This window comes from Felis catus, chromosome D3 (genome assembly GCF_018350175.1).
Source record: "Felis catus isolate Fca126 chromosome D3, F.catus_Fca126_mat1.0, whole genome shotgun sequence".
NCBI classification, from domain to species: Eukaryota; Metazoa; Chordata; class Mammalia; order Carnivora; family Felidae; genus Felis; species Felis catus.
The window spans coordinates 27,197,265-27,221,289 of record NC_058379.1 but is presented as its reverse complement, the minus strand read 5'-3'; the positions used below and the strand labels follow the sequence as shown (position 1 = coordinate 27,221,289).

General features: G+C 50.6%; 1 protein-coding gene across 1 annotated transcript in view; it reads left to right on the top strand.

The window, feature by feature from the left end:
* Positions 1-23,556, top strand: part of LOC123381193 (ankyrin repeat domain-containing protein 26-like) — a 118,043-nt gene extending 94,487 nt beyond the window's left edge. The window contains exon 11 of the mRNA XM_045041649.1: positions 23,391-23,556. The gene's annotated coding sequence lies outside the window, so the exon portion shown is untranslated. The remainder of the gene's footprint in view (positions 1-23,390) is intronic.
* The last annotated feature ends 469 nt before the right edge of the window (positions 23,557-24,025 follow it).

Sequence of the window (24,025 nt, the reverse complement as noted above, 5' to 3'; positions counted from 1 at the left end):
AGAGAGAGGGAGACCCAGAATTCGAAGCAGGCTCCAGGCTCTAAGCTGTCAGCACAGAGCCCGATGTGGGACTGAAACCCAGAAACTGTGAGATCATGACTTGAGCCGAAGCCGGATGCTCAACTGACTGAGGCCCCCAGGCGCCCCAACAATGAGTTTCTTTAGGCAAGGTGTGCAAGCTTGGGATAAGCCACTGAAGCCACAAAGGTCAGCAGAGGCTGTGGGGCTGGAAGCTCTGTCCAGTGCTGATCTGGGGAGCCAGTATGACCTAGCACCGTGAAACAGGTGAAGAAGGAGCTCTGGGTGAGGTTCGAAATTCTGGTGGTTTAAATTCTGGTGCGTGTATTTACTGAGGGGCATCTGTGTGCCAGACACCAGGCTGGGCTCTGCGGACACAGCAGTGAACAAGATAGTCCTGCCCCCTTGAGGCTGACATCCCAGTATGGTAGACACACCCTGATAGACCTTCTGAGTGTGACTAAAAGGATCATTACAGGCTTTGCACCACAGTGTGAAGGAGAGGCACTTGGCCCCACAAGAATGTGTAACAGGGTGAAGTAACCTCATGTAGGTGGCCCAGGAAGGTTTTCTGGAGGTAGTGATGTTTGAGAAGATATGTGAAGCACCTATAAACCCTTTTAGGTAAAGGGAGGAGGTGGAAAGAGAGGAACACCGTTCCTGGCCGAGGGAGCTGCGTCTACAAGGACTTTGTGGCTGGAGGGACCACGATGAACTTGAGGAAGACAGAGGGCTCGGAAGTGGCTGGAGTACAGAGAAAAGGAGGATGGTGGCAAAGGCAGAGGGGCAGAGCATGTGGTCCTGTCCTAAAAGCACGAGGAAAGGAGTGGGGAGGACATGAGCTATGCGCAAGGAGAGGGTGGAGCTAAAATTGATTGCTTGTAAATTGCGCAGTCTCAGGCAAGCATCTGTCTTTCCCTTCACCAGGGTCTGGGGGGTTTATCCATGAGGAGGAAAATTACTCACCTATCAGGATGAGCCATGGGCAAACAGCCACCACGTTAGCCTGAGCTGCTTCTGAGCAGGTATCTAATCTTGTCTGTCTCCCCAGTGTCGCCCAGGGAAAGCTGGGGACAGGGTGGCCTCAGCATGATTTCTTCCAGTTGAGATCCAGCCCGCTCTCATCCTGGCTCCTTCCAGGCCCACTTTGCCCTCCCCTCCTATCCTCTCCCCGCCCCCACCCCTTAATTTTGCTTTGGTTCCCAGAGCGGCAGGGACTGGCTTCTCGTTGCCATGACGACTGCCATTAAAGGAGCCTGCCCATGACACAAATTGATCAGGGAAGCCAAGTGTCTAACCTCCTTGTTTTCTTGCCTTGAGCTGGGCCTGGCAGGCCTCTTAATTGGAAGGAAGGCAGGGTCTTGAGGGCCTGCTGTCGCCCTGGAGGGGGAGTGGGGATGAGGGGAGTGCTAGAGGGCAGGCCACGTGTACCTCTGCAAACTGGAGCCTTTGTCACTGCCACTGAGCTGGGTGTGTTTGGGGAGCTGCACCTCCCAGCCCCTGGGTGTGGGGTGATGGGATGGGGGGGAGGAGGGCATCCCATGCTAAGAAGACAGGAGGAAAGAGAGTCAACCAGTGTTTCTACCTCCTAAGAAGATAGGAGGAAAGAGAGTCAACCCCATGGTGCTTCCAGTCTAACCCAGTGGCACTTCATGAACGAGGGGTGGCAATGTTGCCCCCCGGGTAGGGTTGCCAGGTAACAGCAAGTACTTTTGGAGTGTCAGTATGCATTGCTAAATCTGGCAGCCCTACTCCAGGGGGACGTTTGGCAACGTCTGGGGATATTTCTCATGGTGAGAAATGAGAGTGCTGCTGGCATTGAGTGGGTAGAGTCCAGGGATGCTGTTCAACTTCCTGCAATGCCGAGGACAGCCCCCACCACACAGAAGTGTGCAGCCCGGAATGGCACTGCTGTGGAGGTTAAGAAACCTCTGTGCTAGGCACTGTGCTGAGTGCATGCCAAGTGTTCCTTCTTTCACTCTTCACGACAGCCCTGAGAGGGAGGATAATTATCTCCTTGACTCGATAGAGGAGGAGCTGGAGGCACAGAGATGTTAAGCAGCTCACGTTAAGGTCACACAGCCTGTCCGTGGAGAAGCTAGGATTCAGATCCTGCTTTCTCAGGCTCTGAAGAGTGGCCTCATGGAGGTTCATCAGAGACCCTGGAAACATGGCTTGGGGTCAGGTGTGGGGGTGGGGGCAGATAGATGAGGCAGGAAAGTCATTAGTTACAGCTTACTTTGGGGCTGTGAATGCCAGGCTGCAGCCTTTGCTCTGTCAGGTAGTGGGGAGCTATGGAAGACTTCAGAGCAAGGAGGGTCTTGCTTAGACTTGAACTTCAGAAAGTTTCAGCTGATAGTAGGGGCCAGGATTGACCCTTTCTGCCGTTTCTTAGAAGAACACTTCTTCCTTTCCTTCCTTCCTACCTTCTTCTCTACTCCCTCTCTATCTCCCTCCCTCTATTCCTTCCTTCCTTTCTTCCACAAATATTTACTGAACATCTACTATGTACCAGGTATAGCTTAGGAACTGTAAAGAAGGAACAAAGCAGCATCCCTGTTCACATGCTCTCAAGCATAGAATGTAGTTGGGGGGCAGATAGATAAACATATTTTAAATATACGCAGGCACATCCTCGGAGACATTGCAGGTTTGGTTCCAGGCCACTGCAAGAGAGCAAATATTGTGATAAATCAAGTCAAAAGGAATTTTTTGGTTTTCCAGTGCATATAAAAGTTATGTTTAGGGGCGCCTGGGTGGTTCAGTTGGTTGAGCATATGACTCTTGATTTCGGCTCAGGTCATAATCTTGTGGTTCATGGGATCTGAGCCCGTGGTCAGGCTCTGCACTGCTGGTGTGGAGCCTACTTGGGATTCTCTCTCTCTGCCCCTCCCTTGTGCTTTCCCTCTCTCTCTGTCTCTTTCAAAATAAGTAAATAAACACTTTTTTAAAAAGTTATGTTTACACTATGCTGTAGCATTATATCTAAAAAACAATGTAAGCGTCCGACTTAGGCTCGGGTCATGATCTCGCGGTTGGTGGGTTCGAGCCCCACATCAGGTTCTGTGCTGACAGCTCAGAGCCTGGAACCTGTTTCAGATTCTGTGTGTCCCTCTCTGTCCCTGCCCCACCCCACTCGTGCTCTGTCTCTCTCTCTCTCAAAAATAGACATTAAAAAAATTTTAATACTATGTTATGTCGTATAATTATGTTAACTTTATTTTTATTTTATTGTATATAATGTGTAAATTTTTCAAGTTTTTTGATAATTTTTTAAAATTTTTTAATTTATTTTGAGAGAGACAGCACGAGCAGGGGAAGGGCTGAGAGAGAGAGAGAGAGAGAGAGAGAGAAAATCCCAAGCAGGCTCAGCACTGTCAGCGCAGAGCCTGACGTGGGGCTCGAACTTACAAGCCATGAGATCCTGACCTGAGCCAAAATCAAGAGTCAGACACTTAACCTACTGAGCCATCCAGGCGCCCTTGTTATATAAATTTCTTAAAAGGGAGTGAGAGGTGCAGGCTTCCCTACAAAACACCTTCCTGTTAAAAAATGCTAACCATCATCTGAGATTTCAGTGAGTCATAATCATTGATCACAGATCACCGCCACAAATATAATAATAATGAAAATGTTTGAAATATTGTGAGAATTACCAAAATGTGACCCAGGGACACAAAGTGAGCAATTGCTGTTGGGAAAATGTGCTGATATAGACTTGCTCGATGCAGGATTGCCACAAACCTTCAATTTATTTTTTAAAAAAAGGCAGTGTCTGCTATTAGAAGTCCCAAGTGCTGTAAGGAAAATAAAGCTGGAAAGTGGGTGGAGAGGTGTGAGAAGGGCTCTCCAGAGGTGGTGGTCAGGGTTGGGTGACATTTGGACTGCGACCTAAAGGGAAGGAGGGGACCGTACTGACATCTATAAGAAGGGTGTTCCTAACAGAGGGAACAGCATGTGCAAAGGCCCTGAGTGGGGAACAGTGAGTAGGGAAGAGGCTAAGGAGCCTGGAGGGGAGTGAACAAGAATGGAGGAGGAGGAGAGACGAGGTCACAGGGTCTTGTGACCCTCAGAAGTGAGATGGGAGCCATGGGAGGACTCGGCACAAGGGAAGAAACATGGACTCATCCATGTTGTGGACTGCTCAGGCTGCAGGACCGGCAAAAACTGTGGGGGACACCAAGGCAAGAGAGGAAACTTGTTTTCTGAGCTTTCAATTCTTGGGCTAGAAAGCACAGCCCCCCACTCTTCCCACTTCCCCACTGGCCTGGCCAAGTAGGGGTTCCAAAAAGGCTTGCCAGTTGAATGCAGGAATACTGGGTGCAGATATTTTGGGGCTCTCTGATGGTTCTAGGGTTGACTCAGATCAGTTCACGTGTGTCGTGTTTTCAGGCTTAAGACGGCAGAAATGCTCCTCGTGAATAATGCAGCCACATCCGTGCGCACTGCGTTTTGATGCTTTTCTCAGGTCTCTGGCAGTGCGGCTTCCGGGAGCTTTTGCCAGTGCAGCACTTGGGCTTCAGCACCTTGGTTCGATGAGAAGAGAGTGGCAGGAGGGGCCCTGGCTTTCCTTGTGGGTGATGTCTCCTGTGCAGTGTGGCTGCATCTCCCCTGAGGTCACCACATGAGGGGCTCCGGGAAATGGCGGTAGCATTTGTTGCCGGTTGGCAGGTAGAAAAGGACATTTTTGTCACCCCATGGGCCTGCGGTTCCTGGCCGCAGGTCCCAGGATGGGAACTGAGGACCCCAGAGACCTTGTCCCAGTTCTGCCCCTGACCACGCCCTTCCTCCCTGTGTCATTCTGCTTTCTACGTGGATGAGGGTGGACAGCTCTAGTGTTCTAAGAACCTCAAGCCATCAGATTTGGCCAGCATCACTCTCTGAGAGCCGAGTCTTCCACGTTTTCTCAGCTCCACATTTGCCAAGCCCGTACTTAAGACCCATTAAAACTCAGTAGCTGCTAAGACTATTTTGGAGAGTCCATTCCACTCAGGAAAAACAAGGGCTCAACTGAAGGCTTTCTTGAGGATAAAGAGTCTTTTACTTTTTAAACAGCACTTACGGAGCACTTCCTACAGTTGGGCTCGTTTAATTGTCCCCTTGCCACGACACGGATAAAACACTGTCCCTTATAGCTAATGAAATCGATACACACAGATGGCAAATGCCTTGCCAAAGGTCACGGACATTGTCAGTGGTATGGCTTGGGGTTCTGGCTCTAGAACCCTGCTCTGCATTACCCTGGAGCCAAATGGTAATGGTCATACCCTGACCTGCATATGGTTATGAGCTACTCTGAGAATGTGGAGTTGGGGAAAGGTCCCGGCTTTGCAGCTGGACAGCCTTGAGTTCAAGTTCCAGCCCTGCCATTTGGCAGATTCACGAACCTTTCTGGCTTCTGTTTGCTCACGTATGGGATGGCGGGGGGGCCACGTACCAACACGGCACCACATTGTGCCATCGCTGCCGAAGATTCACCAGTATTTGTGAAGGGACCAGGCTCTGTGTTTGGCTTACCCTTTGAGAGTTGAGGGCACCTGGGTGGCTCAGTCGGTTAAGTGTCCAACTCCTAATTTCAGCTCAGGTCATGATCTCACAGTCGTGAGATCGAGCCCTGCATTGGGCATGGAGGCTGCTTACGATTCTCTCTCTCTCTCCTCCTCTCTCACCCCTGCCCACCCCTCTCCCCCACTTGCACGCTCTCTCTTGCTCTCTAAAATAAATAAAATAAAAAAAAGAACTCAGTTGCAGAAGGATGTTTTGCTGCCCTGTCTGGTCACATCCGAACTTGCAGATGTTTTAGCACAGGATCTTGCTCTCCCTGGGTAAGCCCTGGGCTGGGGGGCGGGGTGTTGTAGACCTGGAAGGGGGTATTTCTTGGGGTCCAAAGGAATGAGCCCTCAAATGGAGGTCAGGAAGGCTGAGTCTCGCCTGACTGCCTCGCCATCCTGAGGTGGGCAGCTGGATCTCCCCTCTGGGTCTGGTGGGTCACTGGCCCCATGGAAGTAATCCCTCAGCCAAAGAAGGCCCAACACCCTCGTGAGCCTCCTGGCCCTGCCACTTAAGCACTCTGTGCCCCCTGGGGGTCAGCAGCTAAGAGTGCTGAACTCCAGTGGGAGGCAGTGTGTTTGTCTTCTAGTAGGTACAGGAAGACAAGTGAATAGGTTCTTACACTTTTTTTTCTCCCAGAATCTCGAAGGAACTCGGGTTTATAGAGGATGGGAACAGCTCCCTTTGCAGTGAGCCTCCCTTTATTTTTTTTAATTTTTTTTTTCAACGTTTATTTATTTTTGGGATAGAGAGAGACAGAGCACGAACGGGGGAGGGGCAGAGAGAGAGGGAGACACAGAATTGGAAACAGGCTCCAGGCTCCAGGCTCTGAGCCATCAGCCCAGAGCCTGACGCGGGGCTCGAACTCCCGGACTGCGAGATCGTGACCTGGCTGAAGTCGGACACTTAACCGACTGCGCCACCCAGGCGCCCCAAGCCTCCCTTTAAAAATCAGGTAGCTGAGAGGCACCTGGTGGCTCAGTCAGTTAAGCGTCTGGCTGTTGATTTCAGTTTGGGTCATGATTTCTCAGTCCTGGGGTCAGGCCTGTGCTGACAGCAGGGAGCCTGCTTCGGATTCTCTCTTTCTCGCTCTCTCTCTCTCTCTCTCTCTCTGCCCCTTCCTGGCTTGTTCTCTCTCTCCCTCCCTCCCTCCCTCCCTCAAAATAAATAAAACCTTAAATTAAAAACAGTCAGATAGCTGAAGCCTCAAGAGTTCACGGGATTTGGGTGATGCCTGGGACCTTGAATGAATGGTCCTTTAGTTTGTATTATTTAGTAAGTTATGTTTCATTAGTAAATTCAGATTATAGGAACTATCATTCATTTTCTCTTTCGTTTTTTTCTCCCTTTTTTGAGAAATAAAGACATTTTACAACCCCCACGTATTAACCACTGCTCTAAATCACCAATACACAAAGCAAGCTTCCTGTCGAGTAGGTACAAGTGGCAACTCCTCTTTACTGATGAAGGAAACCGAAGCTCAGAGAGGTTAAGAGGCTGGACTGAGGTCACACAACTTGAGAAGCAGCACAGCAGGGTGCTGTAGCCAGCTTCACCCATTTCACTGTGGGGAATCCCTTGCAAAGCTAGCTAGAACAATAAAGAAATCTAGAAACACAAAGCCAAAAGGGAAAGAGGCTCAAAAAACTGATTTTATTGGTTCAAGGGTATGGGAAGTTGGGGTGCAGACTGCCAGCTTCAGGTGCAGTTCTGTCCAAGGGTTCCAATGATGTCATCAGGACCTTCTCTGTTTTCCTGTCTCTGTGCTGATTTTCTGTGCATTGGCTTTATGCTTCGCTGGTCTCTGCGGGGAGGGGGAGTGTTGCCCGGCCACTCTTGGGGTACAGCCTGCCAGCTTGGCATCAGCAGACAGAGAGCTTCCCCTCCCCCTTGGTTTTGGGGGAAGATGTAGGAGGAGATTTTGTTCACAGAACATGGAAGAGGTACACTGATCCCTGCTCAGGTAGGGAGAGTCCAGGAAGGCTCCCGGGAGGAGGGGACATCTGGGCTGAAGCCTGAATTGCTCTTAGCTGGCTGGAGCATGTAGGGAGGGGCACCTGGCCGGAGGCACAGGTGAGCGAGGGCACAGAGCGGAGCCCATGGCGCCGCCTTTGGGGAGCAGCGTCTGAGGGTCCGTGGTCAAGGCACAGCCGGAGACGCTGCCTGCTAGATCCTCAGCACCCAGGGCGCTCGCAGGGGAGGCAGAGCAGCAAAACCTGCGCTCTGCTCTTCCTCTCTCCTCTTCACCTTGCCCAAATGCCGAGAACGATTTTTAAAGCCACCCTGACAGCCTCTTCGCTGTGAGTTTCTGGCAGACGCGAGAGTCAAGGGGCCTCCGTCTCTTTAGCTACTGCTGGCTCAGTGTTACTTGCCCACCTGCACTGCCAGGCGCCGACCACCTGAGACCCCAGCTGGGGTGAGGTACGCCCTGAGTCAGGACTGAGGCAGCAGGCCTCGGAGGAGCAGATGGCAAACGGGCTGGTTTTTACTTTGGCCTCATATGCGCCCCAGGCACAGTGCTGGGGGCTCTATACCAGGGGGTCCTCTGGGCCAAGTTCAGCCTTTTGGTGAAACTGCTCTTGAGCAGAGAAGAATGGTTTGTACATCCTAAAAGAGGGTTATAAAAGCAAGAGACAGTGGGACAGAGACTCTGTGTGGCCTGAAAATAGGTTTGACAGATGGAGTAAGTGAAAATTCAGATTGCTGGGGGGGCGGGGGGTGGTGGTGCTGGTGCTGCAGGGCACCTGGCTGGCTCAGTCAGTTAAGCCTCAGGCTCTTGATTTCAGCTCAGGTCACGGTCTTGGGGATTGTGAGATTGAGCCCTGCATAGGGCTCTGTACTAACATGGCGGAGCATGCTTGGGATTCTCTCTCCCTCTCTGCCCCCGCTCTCTAAATAAATAAATAAACTTAATTTTTTTTTTTTAAGTTCAGATTGCCTGGTTGAATCTGAATTTCAGGAAAACAAGTAATCTTTTAGCATAGGTATGGTCCATGCAATATTTGGTACATACTTACACACAAAAAAAATTCCTTGTGTATCTGAAGTTTAGGTATCGCTGGGCAGCCTGTATTTTATCTGGCAGTCCTATTCCAGAAGCTGAAGTGTTTGCTGTCTGACCCTCTCCGGAAAATACCGCCCACCCTGGCCTTGAACACACAGCAGATGAGATCAGACGTCCAAGGGACTTAAAGACACTGCCTGGATCAAAACTCAGTGAGCTTTAGCTGCTGGTGTTAGTGCTACTAATATAATCAGAGTGATCACCAAACATAGATTGAGCACATGCTGTTTGTTTGCCTAGTCAGCGTCCTAGAGATGGACACTAAACGCCCTCAGATGTATAGTGGAAGTCAGGCCATGATAAATTCTAAGGAAACGTCTACAGCAGCAGAAGGGGGTAGGGAGTGGAGCTCTCTTTTACACAGGGTGGGTCTGAGCCCCTGCCCCCATTCTGAGCACTGTGCGTGTGTTTTTATGAAGTCCGCACATGGCAGCCCAGACAGGTGGTGTGAGTGTCATCTCCATTTCACAGATGAGGAAACTGAGGCCTGAGGTCACTTCGCTAATGGCAGAATTGGAGTTTGACCTGGGCCTAGTGACTCCCTAAACTCAAGTTTTTACTGACTTCCCTCAGGCGCCTTCCTTTACACGGTGCCAGCTGCGTGCTGTGAGGCCATCTGCCCAGATTTTCCATAATCCTTATGACAGCCCTGCACCCTGGGCTGTATTATTCCTATCCAGGCACAGGAGGGGTGAGCACAGAACCGTGCCGAGAGGCAGCGGGGAGTAGTGGCTGATCTGAAACCTAGCAGGGTTCAAGGTGGGCAGTACGAGGGTACCTTGGTGTGGGTGGGCAGGTGGTGGGAGTGAGGAGAGAAGACAAGGCAGGCCCCAGAGGCCCGGGAGCCCTCTCTTCCCACTTTGCGGGTTGGTCCGGATTTCCCTGCCTGATTCCCTCCTGAGATTACACCTCCTATATGTTGTTTCGATATTTGCAGGTGGAGGGTGGGAGGGCGGGGCTGGTTTCTGAATGGTTGCAGGGTGGGGCTGGAAGTGTGCTGGGGCCTGTGCTCACTGGTGGCACGTGGAGGGGTGGGGTCACAGCCCCAGAGGCCACCTAGGTCCTAAAAAACCTGTGGATGAGAAGCTGGGGTGGGTGAACAGAGCCTCAGAGCCCCTTCGCAATTGCCTGTTCACCTAACTCACACTCGTTAGCATCCACTGTGGGCCAGGCCGTGAACCCTACGGTCGCTGCCATCTAAGAGTGGCTCCTGCCTGTACAATTCCTACTACATGCCAGGTGCCGTCTCATTTGCCGATGAGGTGGGGTACTATTATCCAACACCCCATGGTACAGGTGGGGAGACTTGTCCAGCATCATGAGTGGTCAAGGATTCAACACCAGTTCAGTGACCCCACGTTCTGGCTCCTAGCCTCTCAACTGCCTCCTAACATCCTGTCATTAGAGCTAATAAGCTGGGTTTGAAAGAAGTGAGCTCCCCATCATTTGGAAGAATGCAGGCAGATGTTGGAGGACTCCGAATGGATGCTGGACAGAGACAAAATCTTTCTGACCACTTTGACCTTTGAAGTTGGCTCCCCCTGCCCAAAAGACCCCCACAGGCCTGGTTGTTAGAGTCCTATCAGGGTGACCCAGGTCTCCTGACTCCCAGTTCACTGCTGTTTTGGTCCCCACGTTGGGTAAGACTGAGGAACCCCTTCTCATAGGTTTCTTAGCACTTTGGGATTTCACAGGGCCTGACCCATTTCTGGGCAGGTTGGAGGCAGAGCTGATTGTCAGACCTTGAGTTCAAGTCCTGGCTGCGGCCTTTCCTGGTTGTGTGCCTTAGGGCAAATCGCATCAATTCAGTTTACCTGTCTTTAAAACGGGGAGGAGAGGGGCACCTGGATGGCTCAGTCAGTTAAGCATCTGACTCTTGATTTCAGCTCAGGTCATGGTCTCGTGGTTTGTGAGTTCAACCCTTGCATTGGGCTCTGTGCTGACAGCACAGAGCCTGCAGCACAGAGCCTGCTTGGGATTCTCTCTCTCTCTCCTGCCTTTCTGCCCCTCCCCCACTCACATGCACACATGTGTGCTCGCTCTCTCTCTCTCTCTCTCTCTCTCTCTGGGAAAAAAAAACTTTAAAATGGGGATGATAATATTTTTCCCAGGATTAAATAAGGTATTCTGTACAAAGTACATGGCACATAGTAGGTGCTCAGTAAACATACTCTCTTACTCTTCAGCTGGGCAGTAACAAAACTATTTCAAATGGTCTCCAGCTTCTGCTTTGAGGCCTTTGTTAGAATAAAGACCTGGGTCTGAATCCTGCCTCCTCTGCATGACCTTGGGTGGGTTATCTAATAGCTCTCTGCCTCAGTTTCTTCCATCTGTAAAATGGGACTATGTCGGTAATCTATCTTGGGTTGTCATGCCATAAACAGTCCCAGGAACACCATGAGTGCTCAAAAAAAACAAAAGAAAGAAAAGAAAAGCAGTGAGCTTTTAGCATCATAAAACTCCTCCTATGTGCTAGCCAGGCCTCCTCTTTTGCAAATAACACCCCACTGAATCCTCACCCCTGGACATGAAGGGCTGAGCTGGATGCAACCACAGGTCTCTGTGGCTGCAGTCGCGCCACCCATAGCCACTGCCTCTGTGCTGCCTCAGTCAGGCATGATTCCGGGGCCAAAGCTTAGAAAATCACATGGGCTTTTCCAAGGAGCCAGGATGCCACACTGCCACCACCATCCCCAGACCACCCCGAGGTTCCTTAAAGCTGTCGACCTCCACAGCAGATCAATTCCAAGCTCATGCCTGGAAGCCTGAGAGGGGAAAGGTGGTTGAGCTGCATTTCAGAGGCCTTCTGTGGCCCTCTCCCCTGTGCCCACAGGTGCGGTCGGTTCCCCCAGGGATGGGTCCTCCCCTGGCCAGTTTGGGCCATAGCCTCTTCCTACAGTGAGACAGTGCCCTCTCCCGTGAGGCTGTAGGGACTGACCTTCCGGGGAAGGCTTTCCCCCCCTGCCTTTTTAATTTCCTCTTCTGGCCTCAGGCTGTCAGCACGTTATTAAGTTCTGGGGAAGTCGGGAGCCAGCAGACAGAACCCTTGTCAGAACCCCTCCCTCAGGCTGAGAACTATGCCCTTGGTGCTGTGTCCCCACCTCCACTACCCACCCCGCCCCAGATCCATCCCCAGGAGCCTGCCTTCCCTGGGGATTACCCTGTCTGAGTTTCAGGGTCCATAGCTACAAACAGACAACCTTCATTCTGTGGGGTTTGGACTTGAGACAACGTGTGTATACAGTCCGGGTAACAATAGGAAACAGATGATTCCTCCAAACTGAGCACACGAAGATGAATTTAATAAGGGTGCAATCGACCAAGGCAGGGTGGGGTGGGTGGGGAGAAGGGTGCAGCACCCGCAGTTGGAATAGTGGGGAGCCGGGAATGTTGCCTGCCCCAGTCTGATATGGGAAGCAAGGAGAGGTGGCCAGAAGGGACTGGCTGTGTGAGGAAGGTCCCCAGACAGGAGCCGTGACTGCTGAGTCTCTTCCTAAGGACTTTGGCTGCTAGTTTTCTGTCTCCTCTGAAATCCCCCACTGCAATGTGAGCATGCGTGAGAGTAGCTTGGAAAGCTTGATCAACACCCCAGAGTTGCTGCCTCTGTGGCTCCCGAGCATCTGTATCTCCAGCCGGTTCTCAGCTGGTGCTGGTGCTGGTGCTGGTGCTGCTGGGCCCTGCATCAGCACCACGCTTGCCCTGTACCTGTCCTAGCTTGCCCTACTTTTTGGCTCTTTGGACCGAAAGGTCTTCCAGGGCAGGACTGTCAGACTCCATCCCTGCTGCTCTGTGCACCCAGTGTATCCGGGCCTTTGCCGCGCTGAATTCACCGGTGTTTGAATGGTTTGCAACTTGTCCCTGTTGACTATTGCCCAGATGCACCCATGCTGTATCTTGGCGGTCCCTAAGTGGCAGCTGTCGCCGAGATGGAGGTCAGCATGCAGGTTTATTAGGGTGTGCCTTTGGGATTAACACCCAGCGGAGCCAAGTGAAGCGAGCGGCGGTGGGCCAAGGGAGAAGATGGGTCACGAGGCTTTCGTGGAAGCCCCGTGGGGAGTTGCCAGCTTGCTGGGATGGCCCTTCACACTGTCCCGAGTTGGGGGCAAGGATGCCAGACCTTCACAGCCTACACATTCCCGTCACCGGATGGTGGCCTCCGGGGAAGCAGTGAGACCTTGGAGGAGGCTCTCCCTGGGGCTGAAGGGATCCCTGTCCTTTATGGGACTGGCAGCTGAGGGCTCTCCAGGAGCCCTCCTAGCAGCCTCCAGTCCTGAAGCGGTCTGTGTGGCACATTGTGGCACCTGCCACATCATCAGAACCTGCCCACGGAGCCAGGGAGGGGACAGAGGCTTTCTCGTGGCTGCCACTGCCCTCCCTTCCCTATCCCTGAGTCCTGTGGCCCCTCTACCCCAGGCCAAGAAACCCTCTTGGATCCCTCAATTACACAGAACCCCCAGCGAAGACCCCTGCCCATGGTTTTGCCTACAGCTGAGTTCCGAATCTTAGTTTTGCTGGGCCCAGCCATCCTGTGACACAGAGAAGCAGAAGTCCCCCAGACCCTATCCTGGCTCGTGCTGAGATGTGGAATAAACACATCAGTGCTGTTATCCACCACTTGCGGTGATTACGGGGTCCTCCAGGCCTTCTGGAGAGAGGGAGAGGAAAAGGAAGGGATTGTGTCTTCTGTCATGTCCCTGAGGCCGGCAGTCCCAGGCAGTACATCTGACTCCTGTTTCTGGGGCAGAGTGTGGTGGGTAGAGGCTCCCTCTGGAGTCAGATTGACCAGCATATAAACCTCAGCAAGGTGACCTTGGATTTTCTGATGCCCTTGGCTAGGTAGGAACCAATACCTCTGAACTTGTCTGTCAAGTGGGGGGGTGGTGGCCACCTGGGAACTGTGTTGTGAGGATTATGGGGGGGCCGGCCCCGTGTCTCAGCTCAGGCAGCCGAAGCAGAACACCACAGATGGAGTGGCCTAAACAGACATTGATTTCTTGCAGTTTGGAGGCTGAGAAGTCCAAGGCCAAGGTGCTAGCCCATTCAGTTCCTGGCGAGGGCTGTCTTCCTGGCTTGTAGATGACCTTTTCCCTGTGCTCTTCTCCTCTTCCTCTTTTTTTAAGGACCCCAATCCCATCCTGAGGGCCTCACCTTCATGACCTCATCCAACCCTAATTTCCCCCCAAAGGCCCCACCTGCAAATACCACCACACGGGGCCTGGGGTAGGGCTTCAGCATGTGAATCTTTGGGGACACAAGCATCCAGTCCATGACACCATGTGTGCTTAGCCCAGTGCTGTGCATTTAGTAAGTTGGAGCATTATTATTATTTTCAAAGACAAGCCATTGGCTGAAGCTTCTAGAATAGCATCAAGAGCCTGGGTTGGCACTCCGCTTCGGCCTCCTGTTCATTGTGTGACCTCAGGTTTGTTGCTTAATCTCTCTGATCTTAATTCTCATGGTGTGAGAAATCGGTATAAACGTAGAACCATGGGGTGCCTGGGTGGCTCAATGAGTTAAGCGACCAGCCTCGGTTCAGGTCGTGATCTCATGGTTTGTGGGTTCAAGCCCTGCGTCGGGCTCTCCACTACTCTCAGCATGGAGCCCGTTTCAGATCCTCTGTCCTCCTCTGTCTCTGCCCCTCCCCTGGTTGTGTTTTCTCTCTGTATCTCTCTCAAAAATAAACAAACTTAAAAAAAATTTTTTTAAATAAAAATAGAACCAAGCCTCACAGAGCTGTGGAGAGGGTATAGTGAGTCAATAAGATAGGTAACCCTAGAACTAATTCATCACTCATTCATTCATTCATTCATTCATTCATTCATTCATTCGCTGGCACAGAAGAGCTCATTCAGAAGGATACGGATAGTGAGGATACGGAGGGTGGATGTATCAGTCTTCCCTGGCCACCATAACAAGGTACCACACACTGAGTGGCTTAAACAACAGAAATGTATTTTCTCACAGTACTGGAGGCTGGAGGTCCAAGGTCATGATGTCAGCAGGGTTGGCTTCTGTGGGCCACGAGGGAAGGCTCTGTTCCCAGCGTTCCTTGTGGATGGCCCTCTTCTCCCCGTGTCTTCATGTGGCCTTCCCTCTGTGGTGGTCTGCATCCCAGTTTCCCCTTATAAGGACACCAGTCACACCAGATGAGGCCCCACCCTCATGACCTCATTGTAACGTGATTACCTCTGTAAAGACTTTGGCTCCAAATAGATCACATCCTGAGGTCCTAGGGGTTAAGGTTTCAGCATGTGATTGGGGGGCAGGGACACGGTTTAGCCCATCACAGCTGGGGAGGTGAAGGCATCCTGGAAAGTGGGAGTTAGGTAGGTCTTTGAAACCAGAGGGGTAAACTGAGGCCCCTTGGGGCAGTGCTAGCAGCCACAGCCAGAATTTAGAGCTTAGGGATTTTCCATCCCAGCAACCTTTTGTGGACGGAGCAGGTGGGTCCATGCGGTGACTGCACTAGCCACTGGGAGGGGGACGCGGGCAGACAGCAGGGCCCCTGCGTCACAGTCACTCTGGCAGGCAACAGTCAGATGGCCACCTCCGAGGGGCAGGCGGACATTGGCAGGAGGGCTACAAGCTGCCTGAGATAGGGCTGGCCCCTGCAAAGAGCTGGGGCTGGCCCTGTGTGTGGGGTGGTAGCTGCGTTAGCGCTCCCCCCCCCCCCCCCCGTGCTGTCCCCTTGTGTGACACCAAGGCGGGCAGCCTGGGCCAGCCCAGTGGTACCAGACATTCTCACGCAGGATCAGTGAGTTGGAGAAACACACTCCTGTGTGTTTCTCCTTGATCCCACACTCTTCCTGGACGATAGCGCAGACACCAGAGGTGTGTGGGTTTGCTACACCTCAGGCAGTTCTCCGACGCCAGCCGGGTGGCCGCCCCTTAACCGAATTCTGATGCTAGCTGCCTGGAGTCGGTGTCAGGTCCCACAGGTTAGGGGCCCCAGTCCTGCAAGACTGTCCCCCACTTGAGGTGCAAGTCTCAGATTGTCACCTGTACTTCTTTGTTGGTTTTGTTTATTTTTGAGAGAGACAGAGAGAGAGCGCGTGCGCACAGACATGGGGAGGGGCAGAGAGAGAGGGAGACACAGAATCCAGAGCAGGCTCCAGGCTCTGAGCTGTCAGCACAGAACCCAATGTGGCTCACGAACTGCAAGATCATGACCTGAGCTAAAGTCGGACGCTTAACCGACTGAGCCACCCAGGCGCCCCATCCCCTGTACTTCTTGATAGCCACATACTGGGGTTTCCCTTATCCCCCTCCTTAGGTTTGATCATTTGCTCATAGGAGTCAGGGAAACACTTTGGTTCACCACTTTATGACAAAAAGGTACGATATAGGACGCAGATGAACATCCAGATGGAAGAGGTGCATAGGGCAAGGTCTGGGGGAAGGGCACAGAGCCTCCGTGTCCTCTTGTGACACCCTTCCATCACCTCCATGTTTGGCAGCCTGCTCTCCAAGCCTCATACTTGGGGATTTTTATGGAGGCTTCATTACCACAGACACGATGGAGAGTGAACTCAGTCTGCCTCCCTGTCCCCTTCCGGGAGAATGAGGGATGGGGCTGAAAGTTCCAAGCTTCTCATCATAGCTTGGTCTTTCTGGTGACCAGTCCCCATCCCGAAGCGATCCAGGAGCCTGCCAGGCATCACCTCATTAGAACAAAGGACGTTCCTCTCACCCAGGAGAGTCAGAGGGATTTAGAAATTCTGTGTCAGGGACTGAGGCCAAAGATCAAATGGTAGAATAGAAGATGCCCCTAGCGCTGTGATCACTTAGGAAATTACCAGGGTTTTAGGAGCTCTGTGCGGGGAACTGGGGGCCAAGACCAACAGGTACATGTTTTTTTATTATTTCGTGGTCAGCAAACTGTTGCCCAAAGGACAAACCCGGCTCTCCACTTGGTTTTGTAAATAAAGTTTTATTGGAACACAGCCACGCTCATTCATTGGCATATGGCTGCTCTCCAGATACAAGGGCAAAGTTAAATACTTGAGACAGAGACCAGATGGCCAGCAAAGCCAAGAATGCTTACTCCGTAGATCTGTACAGAAACGGTTTGCAGACCCTTGTTTTTGTGCTTCTCTGTCTATAGTTCTAGGTACCAGGTTCACGCCTGAACTTCCTTGTTGTGCTGCCTTAGAGAAGTGTCTTAGTCTATTTGGGCTGCTAAAACAAAAATACCATAGAGTGGGTGGCTTAAAAAACAGAGATTTATTTCTCAACAGTTCTGGAAATCGAGAGGTCCAAGATCAAGGTGCCAGTAGTTCAGTGTCTGCTGAGAACCCGCTCCCTGGTTCACAGACACCTGTCTTCTATGTCCTCACATGACAGAAGAGGGAAGGGAGCTCTCCAGGGTCTCTTTCATGAGGTCACCAATCCTACCCATGACCTCATCACCTCCCACAGGCCCTCCTCGTAATACCCCCATCACACTGGAGATTAGAATTTCAGCATAGCAATTTGGGGGGAACTGAAACATTCAGTCCATTGCAAGGAGTGTCCTCCTCCCCAGAGCCTCAGTTTTCCCTCTCTGTAAATGGGAGACTATTACCCTGAATTGTTGGGATGATCCCATGGGGCAAGGCAGGCAGGAGAGAATTTCACAAAGTGCCACATTCTCGGGACTTATTCTCTCCATTCTACCTGCTGATAGCCTCCACCTTGCTGTGCTGGCAGCCTGGAGCCTGCTTCCCCCTCTCTGACCCTTCCTCCCTCCCTCCCTCCCTCCCTCTCTCTCTCTCTCTCTCTCTCTCTCTCTCTCTCTCTCTCAAAAATAAAGATCAAAATTTTTTTTAAAAATCAACAGCAAAATATTTACTTACACTATATTAACACATAGTATCCACACTTGTAAAAATTGTGGTAAAATACACAACATAAAATTTTGCCTTCATCATTTTTAAGTTCGGTAGTGCTGAGTAATTCACATTGTTGTGTGGTCAGTCTCTCTTCGTCTCCCAAAACTACAGCTCCGTTAAGTAATAATTTCCCTTTCTCTCCTCCCCCCAGCCCCTGGCAACCACCATTCTGTTTTCTGTCTCTATGAACTTGCCTCCTCTAGGCACCACTCATAAGTATTTTGTCTCTTTGTGACTGGCTTATTTCACTTAGCGTGACATGTTCAAGGTTCACGCATGTAGTGGCAGGTGTCAGAATTCCCTTCCTTTTTTTTTTCTTTTTCAACTTTATGTGTATATTTTCAGAGAGAGAGGGGAGGGACAGGCAGAGAGAGAGGGGGAGAGAGAGAGAGAATCCTAAGCAGGCTCCACACTATCAGTGCAGAGCCCGACACAGGGCTCTATCCCACAAACCATGAGACCACGCCCCAAGCCAAGATCCAGGGTCGGACACTCAACCAACTGAGCCACCCAGGTGCCCCAGAACTTCCTCCCTTTTAAGGCTGAGTTATATTCCCTTGAATGTGTCTGCTACATTTTGTTTATCCATTTGTCCATCAATAGACACTTGGGTTGTTTTGCCCTTGGCTGTTGTGGATAGTGCTGCCATGAACACGGGTGTGCAAATCTCTCTTCAGCACTCTGCTTTCAGTCCTTTGGGGTATATACCCAGAAGAGAACTGCTGGATCAGATGCTGATTTGCTGTTTAATTTTTTGAGGACCTGCCATCCTCTTTTCCTTAGGAACCGCACGATTCTACGTGCCCATCAGCAATGCACGAGAGTTCCGATTTCTCCATATGTGCACTGACACTTGTTATTTTCCATTTTTTAATACGAGCCATCCTAATAGGTGTGAGGCGGTCAGTATCTCATCACGGTTTTGATTTGCACTTTCCTGATGATGAATGATGTTGAGCATCTTTGCGTGTGCTTGTTGGCCATCTGTTTATCTTCTCTGGAGACGTGTCTGTCCAGGTCCTTTGCCCATTTGGGAATCAGGTTGTTTTTTGTTGTTGAGTTGTAGGAATGCATCATACAGTCTAGACATTAGCTCCTTATGAGATACACGATTTGCAGGTATTTTCACCCATTCTATGGGTGTTGCCTTTTCACTCTGTTTATTGTGTCCTTTGATGTACAGAAGTTTGTTTACTTTGACGTGGTCCAGTTTATTTCATGTTACTTTTGCCTGCTCTGCTTTTGGTGTCACAGCCAAGAAATCGTTGCCAAATCATGGCGCTTCTCTGCTATGTTTTCTTTGAGGAATTCTGTAGTGTTCGCTCTGGTATTTAGGCCTTTGATCCATTTTGAGTTGATTTTTGTGTATGGTACAGGTGAGGGTCTCACTTCATTCTTTTCCATGTGGACATCCAGTTTTCTCAAGAGCATTTGTAGGAGACTGCTCCCCCCCCCCCAACACTGAATGGTCTTGGCATCTTTGTCAAAATCGTTTGATATGTACTGATAGACATGAGGGTTTATTTTTGGGCTCTCTGTTCTTCACCACTTGTGTTTATGCTGGTACCTCAAACTATGCTAGTATTTTTATTACCATAGTTTTATAATGAGGTTTGAAGTCAGGAAATACCAAACTTCTAGCTTTGTTCTTCCTTTTCAAGATTGCTTTACCTATTCATGGGAGTCCTTATGACTTTTAGGATAGAGTTTCCTTTTTCTGCAAAAAAAAAAAACAAAACAAAACCAAAAACCAAAAACCAAAACACCACGCCAAAGCAACATCAACAAAATACCATTGTGATTTTGATGGCGATTACACGTAGATCGCTTTGGGTTTTATTGACGACAATATTAAGTCTTTCAATCTCTGAACACATGGGAAGCCTTTCCGTTTATTTGCATCTTTAAAAAGTTCTCTCGGGGTGCCTGGGTGGCTTAGTCGGTTGTGTATCCAACTTCAGCTCAGGTCGTGATCTCACAGCTTGTGGGTTCGAGCTCTGCATCGGGCTCTGTGCTGACAGTCCAGAGCCTGGAGCCTGCCTCTCTCTCTCTGTGCCCCTCCCCTGCTCATGCTTTGTTTCTTTCTCCTTCAAAAATGAATAAATATTAAAAATAACAGTAATAATAATAATAATAATAATAATAACAACAATAATAATAATAAAGTTCTCTCAGCAGGTTTACTGTAGCTTTCAATATACAGCCCTTTCACCTCCTTGGCTAAGTTTATCCCTAAGTATTTTATTCTTTTGGATGCTACTTTTTTTTTTTTTAGTGTTTCTTTATTTTTGAGAGAGAGCGAGCATGAGCAGGGGAGGGGCAGAGAGAGAGGAAGAGAGAGAATCCGAAGCAGACTCCGTACTATCAGCACAGAGCCCAACACGGAGCTCGAACTCAGAAACCGCGAGCTCATGACTTCCGCTGAAGTTGGATGCTTAACTGAGCCACCCAGGCACCCCTGGTTTTGATGCTATTGTAAACAGAATATTTAACCTTTTGTTTTGGGATTGTTCATCGGTAGTGTTTAGAAATACAGCTAATTTTCACGTATGGGTTTTGTATCCTGCAACATTGCTGAATTTATTGATGGCTGCTAACAGTTTTCTTGTGGAGTTTCTAGGGTTTTCGGGGCATAAGATCACCCGAGATCATTTCACTTCTTTCTTTCCAATTTGCATACCTTTGGTTTCTTTTCCTTGTCCTAATTCATCTGGCTAGAGCTTCCAATGCTACGTGAAGTAAAAGAGGCTAGCAGAGGTGTCTTTGTCTTGCTCTTGACTTTGAAGGAAAAATTTTCAGTCTTCCACCATCGCATGGGATGGTAACTCTGGATTTTTCATGCGTGACTTTCATACGTGACCGGTAGTTTCTTCCTGTTCTTAGTTCGGTGAGAGTTTTTATGACGAACGGGTGTTGAATTTTGCCACATTCTTTTTCTGTATCATCCGCGATGCCCATGGGGTACTTTTCTCTTCGTTATGTTAATGCTGGTGTCTTGCGTTGGTCAGTTTTTGTGCCTTGAACCCTCGCTGCATCTTAGCAGTAAATCCTGCTTGGTCATGGCGCTTGTGGAGCTCTCCGGATCCTGCCGAATTCTGTTTGCCAGTGTTTTGTTGAGCCTTCTGATGGAGTCACTCTTTGGAGACATTGGTCTCCAGTGTTTGTGTCATGACTTGCTTGGCTTTGCTTTCCAAGGTAATGTCGGCCTCATGCAACGCAAGTATTCCCTCCTCTTCCATTATTATTATTATTACGTTAGAAGAATTTGAGGAGGATTGGTGTTAATTCTGATTTTTGTCGAGTCTTTCTTTCTCTCTCTCTCTTTTATTTTTTTGCTCTTAGTCAGTCTGGCTTAAGGGTTTGTCAATTCTGCTGATCTTTTGGAAGCCTCACCTCTTGGTTTTGTTAAAACCTACCCTTGTATTTCTTCTCTTTCTTTTGTTTATCTCTGCTGTGACATTGCGATGACCTTCCTTCTGCTAACTTTGGGTTTTGTTTGTTCCTCTGTAGTTCCTCGAGGTGTCAAGTTAGACTGTTGATTGGAGACCTTCCTTGTAGTTTGAACATAAGCACTTCCAGCTGTAAATGCCCCTTGTACCCTGCTTTCTTTACATCCCCTGGATTTTGATACATTGCCTTTTCCTTTCCATTTGTCTCAAGATACTTGCTGATTTCTCTTGTGATTTCTTCTTTGACCCGTTGGTTGTTGGAGGCTGTGTATGGTTTGGGGCACCTGGGTGGCTCAGTCAGTTGAGTGTCTCTCTCTCTTTTTTTTTTAAATATAATTTATTGCCAAACTGGCTTACATACAACACCCAGTGCTCGTCCCAACAAGCGCCCTCCTTAATGCCCATCACCCATTTAGCCCATCCCCCCACCCACCTCCCCTCCAGCAACCTTCAGTTTGTTCTCTGAACATGAGAGTCTCTTATGGGGGCGCCTGGGTGGCTCAGTCAGTCGAGGGACCGACTTCGGCTCACGTCATGATCTCACGGTTCGTGAGTTCGAGCCCCACATTGGGCTTTGTGCTGACAGCTTGGAGCCTGGAACCTGCTTCGGATTCTGTGCCTCCCTCTCTCCCTGTCCCTCCCCCACTCGTGCTCTGTCTCTCCAAAAATATATAAGCGTTGAAAAAAAAAAACAGAGTCTTATGGCTCAGGTCATGATCTCACAGTCGTGGGTTCAAGCCCCGCGTCAGGCTCTGTGCTTATCAGTCTGATGGGTGTTCGAGAGCAGCCACTGTAGGGACCCTTGAAGCAGGGGAATTTTATTCTCCTGAACAGGTTACTGTTTCAGCCAGAATAGAGAGACCAGGTGAGGTTTTAGGCAAGTAACACTGCAGGCACCCTGTGCGGCAGGCTCTGTGCTCAGCACATGGTGTGCGTTACCTTGTTCGGTCTTCCCGCAGCCCCATGAGGCAGGTGCTGTTCCTGTACGCCCTTCACCCAGCGAGAAAACTAAGGTTCAGAGAGGTGATGTGCTTTGACTGTGGAAACACAATCAGTAGCCACAGTGGCCAGGATATGGCAGCTGGAGCTGAGATGGGGGGAAAAAAAGTTCTAAGCCAAAAGTCCAGCCATGGCTTCCTAGCTTTGTGGCCTTCAGTAGGCCAGTTTGCCTCCCGACCCTCAAGTTTCCACACCTGTAAACAGGGCCGGTTCCAGGGTTCGGCTAGGTAGTTTTCAGACTTGGAAATGCTGCTGGCGAAGCCCAGCTTAGAGCCCGCTGAGCTCAGAGGTCAGTGCTGTTCACGGGGTGAGTGCTGACTCGGTTGTGTGGGGCAGACACTGCAGGGCATGGCCAGGGATGCTCTGAGTTCTGTTTTCCCCTCCAGGAGGCAACCACAAGGAAGGGGAGAGGGGCATGGAGAGCCTGCGATCGCTCTCCGGTGGGTGCACTGCTGAGCTGGCGTGGCTGAGGCCGAGTAGGCCACGGGGCAGCCAGGAAGGGAGCGGCTGCTCATGGAGGGGTTTGGATTCAGAACTGCTCCTGTTACCCCATGTCGCAGCCCTGGCGATGCAGAGCTGGGACCGGCCTTTGAGGTCATCTCTCTTGGCCTCCTCAACCTCAAGGTGGGGAAACTGAGCCTCTAGAGAGGAGAAATGCATGGCTAAAGCCCCATGGTGACGCTGGGCAGACTGGGGGCCAGAATCCAGCAAAGCAGAAGGGTGTTCAGGCCACTGGAGAGTCATCTCTGTGAGCAGAGGCACGGCTGCCCTTTCAGCACTGTGTCCCTCACTCCTGGTGCATCAGGGGCGCTCAAAAAAGATTTATTGAGCGTGTGAGGATAGTAGGAAAACACACCCCCAGGGAGTCAGACAGCCTGGAATTCGGTGTCTGCTCTGGGCCAGCTTTACTTCTCTGGGCAAGTTTGCTTCACTTTGCTGAGCCTCAGTTTCCCAAATTGAGATCACAGACCCAACTGGTAGGTGCCTGAGCAGGGAATGGAACCCAGAGCTGCTAGATTCCAGGCCTGATTTATCACTATACCTTCCTGATTCTTTTATATACTTGTTTCCCCTTCTGTTCTCCCTCCCTCCCTCCCTCCCTCCCTCCCTTCCTTCCTTCCTTCGTTCCAAAAATATTTATTGAGTACCTGCTATGTGCCAGGCACTGTTCTAGTCTCCATGGATACAGAAGTGAACAAGATAGGTGAGGCCCTGGCCTCAGGGAATTTATATCTTAGAAGAAGGTAATAGTAAGCAAGTAAACAGGACAGGAATAGCATATGTACCCAGAAGGGACTGTAACGGGGTGTGAGTGGTGTCAGGAGAGGGCTGTGTCAGATAAGGGGCTCAAGGAAGATGACATTTCCTGTGACACCTGAGAATAACCAGCCAGGCAGAGGGCCTGAAGAAATAATTCAGTAAAACATGGTGCTTTCACAGGCCACAGGCCTCAGACTTGCAGAAGGCACCATGAGGAGGGCATGGAAGGAGAGAAGTTATCAAAGCACCCCAGATGGCCTCAGACGGCCAGGAAGGACGACACGGCCCTTGGGGATGACCGCACCCTGGGTCGCGTTTGGGTCTCTCCGTCCAACTGCCTCTGCCCTTCCAGGTGAAGCAGATCATGGAGGAGGCAGTCACACGGAAGTTCGTCCACGAGGACAGCAGCCACATCATCTCCTTCTGTGGTGAGTCCGTGGACCCTGACCTGGAACGGGGCTTCTTTCTCTGTGGGCTGCCTTGGGGGAGTGGCGTCTTTGTGCAAGGATTCTCACACCGTGTTTTGACTTTGTGACTCTGAAGTTATTTTTGGATTCCCGGGGGGCTCTGTGAGGGAATTTGGAACCACGGAGAAGTCGAGAGAAGAAAGGAAGAATGGCCTGCATACCCAGCAAGAGTTAGTCACTGCTGACGCTGGAGGGACTGTCTTCCCCTCGTGTGGGCTCAGTTCATGGCTACCCATCCCCCTAGTGACGTTGGTCTCGCATGTGACGACAGACTCTGCACCCTTTCCTCACCCTGCCTGTGGCTGTTGCCAAATGAAGGGGGAGGATGGATGGGCTTTAAAGACATAG